This window comes from Aquarana catesbeiana, linkage group LG07 (genome assembly GCF_042186555.1).
Source record: "Aquarana catesbeiana isolate 2022-GZ linkage group LG07, ASM4218655v1, whole genome shotgun sequence".
NCBI lineage: Eukaryota > Metazoa > Chordata > Amphibia > Anura > Ranidae > Aquarana > Aquarana catesbeiana.
Window position 1 is genome coordinate 15,469,833 of NC_133330.1, and position 12,406 is coordinate 15,482,238.

Consider the following 12,406-nt stretch of genomic DNA (forward strand, 5'->3'; position numbering starts at 1 on the left):
AAAAGTGATAAAAAAAAAAAAAGGGACAGTGTAAAAAAATAAAATAAAATAAATAATAATTAAAAAAAAGCACCCCATCCCTCCGTGGTCGCGCACAGAAGCGAACACATACTTAAGTCGCGCCCGCATATGTAAACGGTGTTGGCACCACGCATGCGAGGTATCGCCACAAACGTTCGAGCGAGAGCGATAATTCTAACGCTAGACCTCCTCTGTAAATCTAAACTGGTCACCTGTAAGAAATGTTTAAAGCGTCGCCTATGGAGATTTTTTGGCATCTTTGTTTGTCACCATTCCATGAGCGTGCGCAATTATAAAACGTGACATTTTAGGTATCTATTTACTCGGCGTAACATCATCTTTTATACCTTACCAAAAAAATTGGGGTATATATTGTGGGGGTTTTTTTTATTCATTTAAGTGTAAATTTTCCCAAAAAACTGCTGCCAAATACAGTGCGACATAAAATATTGCAACAATCGCCATTTTATTCTATAGGGTCTCTGCTAAAAAATATATATATAATGTTTAGGGATTTTAAGTAATTTCTAGCAAAAAATACTGATTTAACCCTTTCATGACTAAGCCTATTTTTGACATTTGGTGTTTACAAATTAAAATCCGTATTTTTTACTAGAAAATTACTTAGCACCCCCAAACATTATATAATTTTTTTAGCAGAGAATCTAGAGAATAAAATGGCGATTGTTGCAATATTTTATGTCACACGGTATTTGTGCAGCGGTGTTTTAAACGCAACTTTTTGGGAAAAGGGACACTTTCATGAATTTTAAAAAATACCAAACAGTGAAGTTAGCCCAATTTTTTTGTATAATGTGAAAGATGATGTTACGCCGAGTAAATAGATACCAAACATGTCACGCTTTATAACTGCACGCACTCGTGGAATGGCGACAAACTACGGGACCTAAAAATCTCCATAGGCAACGCTTTAAATTTTTTTTTTAAAGTTACCAGGTTAGAGTTACAGAGGAGGTCCAGTGCTAGAATTATTGCTCTCGCTCTGACGATCGCGGCGATACCTCACATGTGTGATTTGAACACTGTTTACATATGCGGGCGCGACTTCCGTATGCGCTTTCTTTGTTGCGCGAGCTCGCAGGGACGGGGGCGCTTTTAAAAAAAAAATTTTTCTTATTTATTTTATTTATTTTTGTATTAACAAACTGTGTTTTTTTTTTTTTTTTTTAAATGTGATCACTTTTATTGCTGTCACAAGGAATGTAAACATCCCTTGTGACAGTAATAGGTGGTGACAGGTACTCTTTACCCCGATCCCTCCTTTGCACTTCAAAGTATTCAGATCGCCATTTTCGGCGATTCTGAATACTGTATATTTTTTTTAAATCGGCGCTATTGGCAGCCGAGTAAACGGGAAGTGACGTCATGACGTCGCTTCCGTGTTTACAATTAGGAGGCTGGAACGAAGCCGCTTACGGCTTCGTTCCAGTGTGTCCCTAGCCGCCGGAGGCGGCGGATTGGGCCTCCCGGTGGAATGGGAGGCCCGGTAAGAGGGGCGGGAGGCGGCGCGGGAGGGGGGAACGCCCCCTCCCGCTCCTCCGGTATAATGTCCGAGCGGCTTTTACCCGCATCGGTTGTTATACCTGAAAAAAACGATCGCCGGCTCTAAAAAACGGTACCGGGCAGCTGCGGGCATCATCCTGGCGTAACCCCCGAAAGCCTCGTACGCACATCTGTGTACGCTCGGTGGGAAGGGGTTAAACTTGTGTAGCGCTAGAGGAGCCGCTTATTGTATGTTTGGTTCTGTACTCTGCCTCTCAACCCCAAGAACGGGGCCCAACCCCTCTGCCACACCGACTTGATCATATTAGTGCGGAACCCAGCAATAGAAAGAAGACACAGTAATGATAAACCATGAAGTATTTTAACCGTGGCCCTGGGTTCCATCAGGTCACCAGCTGTGGCAGTAAATAGAGACTCACACAATATCAATGAACCACTCAGATTATCAATCAACCACTCAGAAATGTTTACTTGAGATAAAGAATAGACATAATAAAATGGCATGAACACACAAGTTATAAATTAAAGGAAAATATCACTTAATTTCCAATATACAGAATGTACACAGGGAGGTGAATATCCAACACCCTCAACGCATGTATTGGATATCCGTCCCCTGAGTCCTCAGCACACAGACCAGCATAAATGAACGCAACATAATAACAGTGCAAAGTTTTTAGAATGCCCCGATAAAATGGCTCCCCCTAGGTTGTAATACCTAATCAACCCTCGCCTATAGAGTAGCAGAGCTTAGTAAAAGGAAAGGGTGGCGAATATTCTTTCAACTCCGGATATCTTCAGCTAGCCTGATGTTTAAACTGCAGTATTTGTAATCCACAAAGACAAAGGAAAAGAAAATAACTGTAGAACAAAAGATATTCTGATGACGGCTCAACTGAAGAAATATCACCACTTGTAGATTCCTCCTTATATGTGAGTGCAATACAGCACTGACCTTACAGCACAGGGGAGACAGACGAGGATCCAAAGTCCAGCTGTATGATGCCTGTGAACAGAGGTGGCTCTAGGCTTTGTGAGGCCTTAGGCAAAATTTACGCATGAGGCCCCACGGACTGGGACGCTCCGTGATGAGGCAGCTATTCCTCAGGCTGCGGGCAGTATCTGATTTGTCCGTCAGCTCCTAAGCCACAGAGTCCCAGTGGGGGTAGGCGGAGCCGCCGGCGTCAACTTCAGCGATTGAGAACAGGCAAATTAGGCGGCCGCGAGGCCCCTGTGAATGCGAGGCCTTAGGCGACCGCCTAATTTGCCTAATTAGAGAGCCGCCTCGAAGAAGTAGATTCACCTCCGTGGAACTACAAGTCTCACCAGCAGTCTTGTAGGAAGAACTCACTCAGCAATGCTGTAATCTCCGGAGCTCCCAACTGTCCCTGATTTAGAGGGACTGTCCCTGATTTGGAGCAAATGTCCCGCTGTCCCTCATTCCTCCTCATTTGTCCCTCATTTTGGTCTGATCTGTACAGGTGTTTTTAAAATGCACTTTTTATCTATCAAAAAGTGTTTTCAGCACTAAACCTTTCATTCGATTTCTAAATTGCTGCATTTTGTAAATTCCAAAAGCCAATATAAAGGAATAGTAGTGGTAAAAAAAAATCACTTGTGGGTAGGGCTGCAACTAACGATTATTTTCAGAATCGATTAGTTGGCCGATTATTATTTTGATTAATCGATTAATCGGTTAATAACCAAAAAAAAAAAAAGTGTGGTGTATAATTTAGTTAATATGTAAAGTTTAAAAAAAAGGCAATTTATTCTTAAATATCTCTATGCAGTAGTAAATGTAAATAACAAACTATATGGTTAGGGAGCAAAATATCTAATCCACTCTGAGAATAACAGACAGAAGAGATATATACTGTATATACTATTAGAGGACATATACTGTATATACTATTAGAGGACATATACTGTATATACTATTAGAGGACATATACTGTATATACTATTTAGAGGACATATACTGTATATACTATTAGAGGAGAGATAGTATATACAGTATATATCCTCTAACAGTATATTAAAGGGTGAATCTGGTAAATATCATCAGACTCAGAGATCATTTTTTTTTTTTTATTTAAAAAAACAAACAAACAATGTCTTCCTTCAAAAAAAAATGTCATTTTAAGAACATTCGGTCGATTTTCTAATCGTTAGTGGGGTCAAATCGACGTTCATTTTCAGCCACAGTGATGGGAAAATTTGGGAAATAGTAGAAAACGTCTTGGTCAAAGGAATTTTCAGACAGTGGATGTGGTTTTCGCTCAGAAATTACATTCGTTTTAAAACAGAATGTTAAAAACAAGTGAGAATTTCATGAAATGAAAAATTCTTTCATCTCTGTACAAAGATTTTTCGCAATGAATATTCTCGTCTGAAAATTGATCCGTGTGGCCAGCATAAGGCTCGGTGCACACCTATGAAATTTGCTTTTGATCTGTTTCTGCAGTGCTTTTTGCTGTGCGTTTTGATTTTTTGCGCACGTGATTTTGAATTTTTTTTTTGGACAATTCGTTGTTGGGCAGATTAAAAAAACACAAATTGCTGCAAAAACGCATTACATGCTTTTCTGCAGCTTCTCCATTGAAGTATATTGAACCAAAAAAAGCAACGTTTTGTGTTAAAAAAAGTCCCTGACCCTTTTCCAAATATACAGCGGCTGAAAAAAGCATAGTTACAGTAGCGATTATTTGCTCTTTTTGTACTATGAAGGGCTCATTTTATTTTTTTTAACCCTGTTATGTTACTGGCCGATTATTCGATTATGAAAATAGTAATCGATTAATTTAATAATCGATTCGTTGTCGATTAATCGATTCGTTGTTTCAGCCCTACTTGTGGGTTCAACCAATCTTGTTTTTCTTACAATTTTTTTCTGTACAATTTTCCTTTAAGGGGACGTGGCCGGGGGGTGGGGGTATTTCCTATGCCTGCATGCTTTTGCTGATAGGTGTCCCTCATTCCCATCTCAGAAAGTTGGGAGGCATGAATCTCTACTGGAATGGGCAGGTGCCCTCTCACCACAATGGACTCTAATGGCTGTGAGGCTCCGTCCTGAATCCCCTCCTGGTGCCTCCGTCTGGTGAAGATGGCGCCGCCACGCCGTGCTGCCACTCCCTATCGACTGAAGTGCAGGTGGCTTCCAGTTACTCTGAAGCGCAGGCCGGTCCGCTTGCCAGAATAGCAGGGCTGTCCTCCAGGATCCCTCAGAGGCGAGCGATCGGCTCTTCCGCTGTATAGGCCGAAGTCTCTCATTCCTGGTCGCACACACAGACCTCCTCCAGACAGGATTTGAATGGTGCCCAAAGAGAGTGAAAGATGGTCACGCCGTGGCGCGCCGGTCCATTTATTACTGCTCCCAGCATTCAGTGCTGCCCGCTTTGCATTGTCTGAATTGTAGTTCAGTGCTGATCCAGCTAACAGAGCCATTCCCTCCTCCAGACTACATCTCCCACAATGCTTTGCTGCATTTTCCTTTGCTGCATTTTCCTGGTGATTGGCTGTCTGTCTCTTCCAATGGGGAGGCTACAGAGCAAACAGTTCTGTGTGTCTCTGTGTGTGAGAGAAAAGGAAGGAGGGTGAAAAAGCCCACACAGCTCCTAGCAGTTATTTCTCTCCCTCATGGGTTCAATCAGCCTGGAAAGGTGCCTGCTACACCTGTAATCAAAAAGTGTCAGGAAAGGCCAGACAGATTTTACAGTAAAATCTCGGATTGCATAATTCGTTCCAGGAACATACTTGTAATCCAAAGCACTTGTATATCAAAGCGAATTTCCCCATAAGAAATAATGGAAACTCAAATGATTCGTTCCACAACCATTTATTCATAGGTCCTTCAGTTTATAGTCCATATAAAAAGATTATAGCAATGTGATCAGGTTGTGTACCCATAAAATGTCCATCCACAAATGGAAGCCTCCACAAGGGGATTAGAAGCAAAATCCAGCAGGAGCTACAAAGTATTAAGGAGTAGACATGTGCACACTGAAATATTTCGTTTCGGAATTTCGTTTTCGTCCGAAAAATAAATTTATTTAGTTACTTTTACGTTTTTATTTCGTTTGTTTCCTTAAAAAATGCATCTTTTCTCTCTATAATGTCGAATCTTTTCTCTCTATAATTTCAAATCTTTTCTCTCTATAATTTCGAATCTTTTCTCTCTATGTCGAATCTTTTCTTTTTATGTTGAGTCTTTTCTCTCTATGTAGAATAATCTTGGACTAATAGAGTTAGGTTAGGCACATTCGACCTTTTTTGCTATTGTCTCTATAATGTCGAATCTTTTCTCTCTATGTCGAATCTTTTCTCCCTATAATGTCGAATCTTTTCTCTCTATGTCAAATCTTTTCTTTTTATGTCGAATCTTTTCTCTCTCTGTCGAATCTTTTCTCCCTATAATGTTGAATCTTTTCTCCCTATAATGTTGAATCTTTTCTCCCTATAATGTTGAATCTTTTCTCTCTATAATGTTGAATCTTTTCTCTCTATGTAGAATAATCTTGGACTAATACAGCTAAGGTTAGGCACATTGGGCCACAGGTTCGATGGACACAGATCACTATTGTCAGCGTCATGTCGAATCTCCTATTTATATCGAACTGTTGACGCAACGAAAACGAAAATAAAGCATTTGTTTATGTCACACCTTTCGGTTTTTCGGATCCTGCGCGTTCGTTTATCGTTTGTTAAAGACGATAACAAAAATACCCGAAATTCGGAGGAAAATGCATTCGGACAAAAACGAAAGCACATGTCTATTAAAGAGAATAGAGGCACCTCTAATGCCGCGTACACACGATCGGACTTTCTGGCAGAAAAGGTCTGACGGAATCATTCCGTCGGACATTCCGATCGTTTGTGGGCTTTATTTGCCTTAACTTTCGAAAATTCTGACGGACCTAGAAATAGAACATTTTCAAATCTTTCCGACGGACTCAGTTCCTGTCGGGAAAATCAGTTCGTCTGTATGCTGTTCCGATGGACCAAAAACGACGCAAGGGCAGCTATTGGCTACTGGCTATTGAACTTCCTTTTTCTAGTCCCGTCGTATATCATCGTGTTCTAAACGATCGGACATTGGTGTGATCGTGTGTAAGGCAAGTCCGTTTCAGCGGAACTCCGTGGAAAAAACGACGGACCTTTTCTGCCGGAAAGTCCGGTCGTGTGTACGCGCATGAGTGTAGCAAAATGTTGCTAAATGTTGTACCTTCATTAAATGTAACCATATTGCTACACTTATGCCGCGTACACACGAGCGGACTTTACGGCGGACTTTGCCCGGCGGACTGGATTTCGTCGGACAATTCGATGTGTGTGGGCTCCAGCGGACTTTGTTTTCTCAAAAGTTGGACGGACTTAGATTTTAAACTTGTTTAAAATTTATCCGTTGAAATCGAGTCCGGTCGAAAAGTCCGCTCGTCTGTATGCTAGTTCGACGGACAAAAAGGCACGCTAGGGCAGCTATTGGCTACTGGCTATGAACTTCCTTGTTTTAGTCCGGTCGTACGTCATCACGTACGAATTCGACGGACTTTGGTGGATTGTGTGTAGGCAAGTCCGTTCATTCACAAAGTCCGTCGGAAAGTACGTCGAAAAATCCGCCGGGCAAAGTCCGCCGTAAAGTCCGACCGTGTGTACGCGGCATTAGGCTACTTTCACACTAAGGCGCTTTACAGGCGCTACAGCGATTAAAAAGGCGCTTGTAAAGCGCCTCTCCTGTGTCTCCAGTGTGAAAGCCCGAGAGTGCGCTTGCAGGACGGTCAAAAAGTCCTGCAAGCCGCATCCTTGCAGCGCTATAGGAGCGGGCTATTCATCGCTCCTAAAGCGCCCCTTCCCATTGAAAACAATGGGGGCAGCGCCGGCAAAGCTCCGCTGCAGCAGCACTTTAACCCTTTTTCGGCTGCGGTTTTAACCCTTTTTCGGCCGCTAGCGGGGTTTAAAGGCGCCCCGCTAGTGACCAAAGAGCGCCGCTAAAACGACGGTAAAGTGACGCTAAATATAGCGCCGCTTTACCGCCGACGCTCGCCCGCCCCAGTCTGGAAGTGGCCCTTATGCCCTGTACACACGGTCGGACTTTCCGACGGAATATGTGCGATCGGAGCTAGTTGTCGGAAAATTCTGACCGTGTGTGGGCTCCATCGGACTTTTTCCAGCGGAATTTCCGACACACAAAGTTTGAGAGCAGGCTATAACATTTTCCCGACAACAAAATCCGTTCGCGCAATTTCCGACAGTGTGTGGACAATTCCGAGGCGCAAAGTGCCACGCATGCTCAGAATAAATTAAGAGAGGAAAGCTATTGGCTACTGCCCCGTTTATAGTCCCGACGTACGTGTTTTATGTCACCGCGTTCAGAACGACCGGATTTTCCGACAACTTTGTGCAACCGTGTGTATGCAAGACAAGTTTGAGCCAACATCCGTCTGAAAAAATCCTAGGATTTTGTTGTTGGAATGTCCGATCAATGTCCGACCGTGTGTACGGGGCATTAGAGGAGCCTCTCTTCTCTTTTATACTCAGTTGTGACGTGACGCTACTTGTATATCAAGACATCGCTTGTATATCAAGTCAACATTTATTTAAAAATTTTGCTTGTCTTGCAAAACGCTCTCAAACTCAAAAGTTTTTCCTGTATAGTGAAGATTGGCCGGTGGACGTATCACACATGATTGCGCTGTCTGTATCTGCGGCTTCTGTGATTAATCGTCTTTTTATTGATGAGCCCTGAGTGTCATAAAAGGAATTTCACAGCGATATTTACATTGTGATCTATCACAGTAAATCTGTCACCTTTCTGATGTATACGGCAATTATAATTGGTTTATAGTCCACGGTGACTGTGGGAACGCCTCATTCCTCCTTCGTGGTGTGACTCGCCATAAACAGACCCTGTCACCAGACCATAGGATTCAACAGGAGTCCTCCATGGTATGGGCATTTAAAGGCTCGGTCCACCTTTCCCAACAAAGTAGTAAAAGTGACGCCCATCTTATGATCAGTTTGCATTTATCCATTTGTGGGTTTTTGGTTTTTTTTGCCTTGAAGCCTGCAGGGTCCAGCTTGGACCAATGTAACAATGTATATATATATATATATATACCGTACCGGGCCAATGCCCCTGGAAGCTGGAAATGACTAAAGTAAGCACAGCTGCTATACTGCTACTACACCCGCTACTACAGCGATCTCCACTTATTTCCGAGTCATGTGCCGAGTGGCTTCTCTGCTGCGTCCTGAACACAGGAGGTCGGTCCACTTGGCACCAGTGCCAGTCAGAGGATGCCATGCATTGCCTGAATACATGCAAAGCGTTCTCTACTTAGACATGGTGGTGGGGTGGTGACGTCATACCGAGTGGCCGACCTCCTGTTTTTATAATGGGGCAGGCCTGGCTGCTTGGCATGGAACCCAGAAACAAATGGAAATTAATTGGAGTAATGATGTAGTAACGGTGTAGTAAATGTGTAGTGGCAATGTAATAAAGGTGTAGTAGCAGTTTAGTAGTGGTGTAGTAGTGGTGTAGTATTTGTGTAGTGACGATGTAGTAACGTGTAGTAGCAGTGTAGTAATGGTGTAGTAATGGTGTAGTAGCCGTTAGTAATGGTGTAACAGCGGTGTAGTAACTGTGTAGTGGAAATGTAGTAACGGTGTAGTAGCGATGTAGAAATGGTGTAGTAGCAATGTAGTAGCAGTGCAGTAATGGTTTAGTAATGGTGTAGTAATGGTGTAGTAGCTGCGTAGTAACTGTGCAGTGGAAATGTAGTAACGGTGTAGTAGCGATGTAGCAGCAGTGTGGTAGCAGTGCAGTAGAGGTGTGGTAATGGTGTTGTAGCGGTGTAGTAAGCAGTGTGGTAGCGATGTAGTAGCGGTGTCTACTTCAGTAATTTCCAGCTCCCAAGGGCATTGGGCAGGTATGGTATATACATAAACTCCCCATCCACTTTATTAAGTACGCTTGGTTATACAAATTGCTAATCAGCCAATCACGTGGCAGCATCGCCATGCATTTAGGGATCTAAACATGGTGAAGACGACTTGCTGAAGTTCAAACTGAGCCTCAGAATGGGGGAAGAAAGGGGATTTAGGTGACTTTGAACGTGGCGTGGTTGTTGGTGGCAGACGGGCCGGTCTGCGTATTTCTGGGATTTTCACACACAACCATCTCTCTGGGATTACAGAGAATGGTGGGAAAAAGAGAAAATATCCAGTGAGCGGCAGTTGTGTGGAGGAAAATGCCTTTTTGAGGTCAGAGGAGAATGGGCAGACTGGTTCCAGATGATAGAAAGGCAACAGTAACTCAAATAACTACTCGTTACACCCAAGGTATGTAGAATACCATCTCTGAACGCACAACACATCCAACCTTGAAGCAGATGGGCTACAGCAGCAGAAGACCACACCGGGTGCCCCTCCTGTCAGCTAAGAACAGGAAACTGAGGCTACAGTTGGCACAGGATCACCGAAATTGGACAATAGAAGATTGGAAAAACGTTGCCGGATCTGATGAGTCTGGATTTCAGCTCCGACATTCAGATGGTGGGGTCAGAATTTGGCGCATGAATCCATCCTGCCTTGTATCACCGGTTCAGGCTGGTGGTGGGGGTGTAATGGTGTGGGGGATGGGGTATCACCGGTTCAGGCTGGTGGTGGGGGTGTAATGGTGTGGGGGATGGGGTATCACCGGTTCAGGCTGGTGGTGGTGGGGGTGTAATGGTGGTGGGGGGGGGGATATTTTCTTGGCACACTTTGGGCCCCTTAGTACCAATTGAGCATGGTTTAAACACCACGACCTACCTGAGTATTGTTGATGACCATGTCCATCCCTTTATGACTACAGTGTCCCCATCTTCTGATGGCTCCTTCCAGCAGGATAATGCACCATGTCACAAAGCTCCAATCATCTCACCACTGGACAATGAGGTCCTGTACTCCAATGGCCCCCACACTCAGCACTTCTCATCCAATAGAGCACCTTCGGGATGTGGTGGAACGGGAGATTGGCATCATGGATGTGCAGCCAACAAATCTGCAGCAACTGAGTGATGCCATCATGTCACTATGGAGCAAAATCTCTGAGGAACGTTTCCAACACCTTGTTGTATCTATGCCACCAAGCAATGAAGGCAAAAGGGGGTCCAACCCGGGACTAGCAAGGTGTACCTAATAAAGTGGCCGGTGAGTGTAGTTGGTACAAACTGGTCCAAGGTAACTACGTATAAAATATCCATACCTGGGATTCTTCTTTAGTAATGTTAATTCTGGTCAATGACGGGAAACATAAAACTTAACAGTTTCAATCTCAGAAATCACACATCTCCCCCCCACCGCTCTGCATTGTTCCCGATCTTTATTGCCGGATAAAGTTTAGCATTAACCAAACTTCTATTGTGAGATAAATTGTGAAGTGCACAAGGACAAGGACAGGTAATCCCATGGCGGTGTGGACTGGAACATTGCGTGTCAATACAGGGAGCACTAAAGAGAGCAAAGAGAAAGATAGAGGTGGATTCACAGGAGGAGAATGTGTGGGTGAAAGGTCCGCCAATACAATTCTACATATCTGACTTCACCGTGTACTGTGCTTTCCACATCGGTGCTGCCAACTCCATTGTCTGTGAGGAGGACCACAAACCACCCAAAGTGTGCAGGACCCTCAAATCTATATCTTTCTCTCCCTATCTTTCCACCTATCCCTCTTTCTTTCTTTCTTTCTTTCTTTCTTTCTTTCTTTCTTTCTTTCTTTCTTTTTTTCTTTCTTTCTCTCTTTCTCTCTCTCTTTCTTTCTTTCTTTCTTTCTTTCTTTCTTTCTTTCTTTCTTTCTTTCTTTCTTTCTTTCTTTCTTTCTTTCTCTCTTTCTTTCTTTTTTCTTTCTTTCTTTCTTTCTTTCTTTCTTTCTTTCTTTCTTTCTTTCTTTCTTTCTTTCTTTCTTTCTTTCTTTCTTTCTTTCTTCTTTCGTTCCCGATCTTTCCACCTATCCCTCTTTCTTTCTTTCTTTCTTTCTTTCTTTCTTTCTTTCTTTCTTTCTTTCTTTCTTTCTTTCTTTCTTTCTTTCTTCTTTCTTTCTTTCTTTTTTTCTTTCTTTCTCTCTTTCTCTCTCTCTTTCTCTCTTTCTTTCTTTCTTTCTTTCTTTCTTTCTTTCTTTCTTTCTTTCTTTCTTCTTTCTTTCTTTCTTTCTTTCTCTCTTTTCTTTCTTTTTTCTTTCTTTCTTTCTTTCTTTCTTTCTTTCTTTCTTTCTTTCTTTCTTTCTTTCGTTCCCGATCTTTCCACCTATCCCTCTTTCTTTCTTTCTTTCTTTCTTTCTTTCTTTCTTTCTTTCTTTCTTTCTTTCTTTCTTTCTTTCTTTCTTTCTTTTTCTTTCTCTCTCTCTCACTATCTTTCTACATACGTCGCTCTCTTCCTTTACAGGTGCATCTCATAAAATTAAAATATCATCAAAAAGTTAATTTGTTTCAGTAATTACATTCAAAAAGTGAAACTCATATATTTTACACACAGAGTGATAGATTTCAAGCATTTCTTTCTTTTATTTTGATGATTATGGCTTACAGCTGGTGACACCCCTAAATTCAGTATCTCTGAAAATCAGAATATTACATAAGACCAATAAAAAAAGGATTTTTAATACAGAAATGTTGGCTTAGTGAAAAGCCTGTCCATGTACAGTATAGTATGTACTCAATACTTGGTCGTGGCTCCTTTTTGCATGAATTACTGTATCAATGCGGCGTGGCATGGAGGTGATCAGCCTGTGGCACTACTGAGGTGTTATGGAAGTCCAGGTTTCTTTGATAGCAGCCTTCAGCTCATCTGCATTGTTGGGTCTGGTTCTCTATCGAGTTTAGGTCAG